Raw genomic sequence first — 3,145 nt, 5'->3', positions numbered from 1 at the left:
ACTTTCATAGACCAGACCCTTGTGTAACAACAGAGTAAGTGACCCAACTAATTTAGAAAGGATCACCAAATTATCTGTGTCCCAGGGCTTGTTCAGTTTTGGCTGGGGTCCCACAGCAGTTGGCCTGACTAGAAAACCAAAAAATAAAGTCTATTCTATTCTAAACCACGGCATGGGATGTTATAGATCTCATCGGAAATCATATTTCACAAGTTGTGTTTGCTCAAAACGTTTTCAGCTCAAAATTGAGAGTTTTGCATCTTTTGGAAAGACGAACCAACCAATGTGATTGGCCGTCGCGAAAATTGAGAGGCACACTAATGAGTGGTCTGTTGTCTTGAGGGCGCTGCACTCCACAATTAGAATCTAAAAATATCCTGTTTTCTGCAAACCCCATCATTCACTTCCAGCCTGCACTAACACAATCACTTCCTGGCCCTTTAGAATTCCTTGGAAACGGTCAACTTCCTGGTGAGTGTCCAAGCGACACCCTTGGCTTCGTCTTCCCCTCTTTAGGTTGAAAAGAACGTCTTCAATTCCCACAAAAGATTTTCTGGAAGGCGGTAAGAATCGATTGTAACTATGGAGAATTTATTGTGTTCTCTGCACCTTTATTCGACTCATTATTATGGGCTTTCATAAGCTGGATAAGTATTATTTGACAGCATCAACCAACCCTATCTGAAGGGCAGAACCACTCTCCACAGTTGCAGATGTGACCGTGCAAGAAGGGAAACGGAACCCTTTCCTCCAGTGGCATCCTGAAACAATAATTCAGGCCGGGAATTTGACTCAATCCCAGATCACTCTGTTCACGCAAACAACTAGACAGCAAATGTTGTACCCTGTTTGTTGATGTTGATTTGTTGTAACCTTATTTGTTGATGATATGGGTACCAGACTAGTTATATATTTAATTACATTTAATTTATTTAGTTATCCAGATAAAAATGGACGTCAACTCATTCCTGCTTGCCATGTTACTGCTGGTCAAATTGACTGTTCATGGCAGACCAAAATGGCCCTCGGACCACCCGGGAAATGTCCGACGGGCTGTTCGGCCCTGCTCTCCTCTCCTCTCCCCTGCTCTCCTCTCCTCTCAGTGTCGAGGGTGGTTTGCTGTTCTGCCCTGCTCTCCTCTCGTCTCCTCTCCTCTCCCCTGCTCTCCTGTCTTCTCAGTGTCGAGGGTGGTTTGCTGACAGGGAACTGGCTCAGAAGACTGCCTAAACTCTGGTGAGGCACCTCAAGGCAGTAGGGTGTGAATGGGAATCAATGGGCCTTACTGAAAGGAAGTCTTGGCTGGACAACCTGTGCTTTTCCTGTTGGGCCTGTGTGTGTGGTTCCAAAGACGATTCATCTAAAGACGCCAGACAATAAACCTGACTGAATGCTGAATTCTGCATGCTGCCCACAAGCTCAATCCCTTCAGCAGGCTCTTCCGCTCTAGTTTGCACCCAGCACAGGGGCACTAAATACGGACCCTGGACTATAGAGGCCCTTTCACACTGCATGAGTTTTCAGACGTAGACAGTAAAGCGCAGGTCACAATTGAGGAAAATCGTATTGCTGACGTGTTAGAGCAAGTCGTGTAATGGGTATTGAACGATCAGTTTCAAGGCTGTCTAGCAGGTTTGATTTAGGCATCCACTGCATTGGAGATGAGAGGTTTTGAGGGTGCTTAAATAACTGATTTCTATTAGGCTGACCACAGCAATCATGTCATCATGTCTTAATTCCTTTTTAGCTCCCAACTCTTCGTATTGTAATTCACTGAATACACACTATTAACAAAGAGATGTGTGTTAACTAATATTTATGAGCTTTGATAATTTTTTTTCCTGATACTGGTCATAGTTAGATATGCCTGAGTGTAGGTGCAACATCAAATCAGAGAAAACAGTCCAAACACACACTGAGCTTTTTTTATAACTGACTGTTTAATTGGTTGGATTACAGTACTGGATGGAGCCCATCCAGATGCAAACATGATTAAAGCTCTGGGTTTGATCCTGGTCTGAGAAGGCTGGCGCTGGGCCTGGTGGGCGGGGGGTCGCAGGTGGTCTGGGCTGAGTGGATGCTGTACACTGGCTACGCACAGGAAGAGGAGCTGAACTGCGTCTGAATATCCACGCTCCAGTTTCCAGCCCGCAGGACAAAGACGAGACCAGTCCAGACTGGTTCTGCTGCACAGGAGGCAGCATGTGTCTGCGCTGCTCCATATGTGGTCCGGTCCATTTTTAGCAACCTGCTCTCTGAGGTCATCCCTCCACCGGTGGCTTCACAGGGATCTCCTCACCAGCCCACAACCCCAGCACAGCCCTGAGCTCACAGACCCCTGAGCTCACAGACGCCCACAGACCCCTGAGCTCACAGACCCCTAAGCTCACAGACACCCACAGACCCCTAAACTCACAGACCTCTGAGCTCATAGACCCCTCGTGTGACTAGTCTGAGGAAACAGCTGCTAGAGCCAACTACTCAATCAGGGTTGTGTTTTCGGGAAGCGTTGTTGAGCAACCACTGTGGTAACTATTGTGAAATAATTACTATCATTTAACTACAGTAGCTGTTCAACAGCGTTGTGAAACGCAGCTCAGGAAATGGGATTACCTCACCCGGTAGCCCACATCAGCCTAAACTGGCAACAGGGTACAGTAGGCAACTATGTACAATATGGAGTGAGCAGTAGCCTGTTGGTTGTGGAGGAGTGTTTGAAAGCTGACAGTATAGACACATCAGCTGGGGGGAGATCAGGATTCGGTGTGTGGGGGGTCTGTGGGTCTAGACCCATCAGCTGATGTGGGATCTGGTCTCGGTTAGCGGAGGGTGGCGATGCATCTTTTTGTATTAATTTCCTGTCTGCTTCAGTGGGCAGTAGTGTCAGTCGAGCGCCACATCAGCGTCTCTGGGTGCTGAAACATGTCCTGAGAACCAGTATGTCTTGTTTTAAGAGCTTCTGAAGGAGGCCAGGCCATGTCTGGTTTATTCACTTTCCCTTCCTCTGACACATGCTGGACTCGCACACCTACCCACTCTATACGCCTCCTCTGACAGACACAGACACACACACACACACACTCTCTACGCCTCCTCTGACACACACACACACACATCTTCAACGCCTCCCTGTAGGGGTCAGGAGAGA

At 47.5% G+C, this 3,145-nt stretch overlaps 1 protein-coding gene across 2 annotated transcripts in view; it reads right to left on the bottom strand.

Moving 5' to 3' along the window:
• Positions 1–170, bottom strand: part of inpp5l (inositol polyphosphate-5-phosphatase L) — a 39,826-nt gene extending 39,656 nt beyond the window's left edge. The window contains exon 1 of one of the 2 annotated variants that reach the window (XM_031570924.2): positions 1–170. This exon is cut by the window's left edge and continues 746 nt beyond it. The gene's annotated coding sequence lies outside the window, so the exon portion shown is untranslated. The other variant, XM_031570925.2, reaches the window with a different exon arrangement.
• Positions 171–3,145: the final 2,975 nt, after the last annotated feature.

Source organism: Clupea harengus, chromosome 7 (assembly GCF_900700415.2).
Source record: "Clupea harengus chromosome 7, Ch_v2.0.2, whole genome shotgun sequence".
Lineage (NCBI taxonomy): Eukaryota > Metazoa > Chordata > Actinopteri > Clupeiformes > Clupeidae > Clupea > Clupea harengus.
This window is presented reverse-complemented; position numbering and strand designations above follow the sequence as displayed.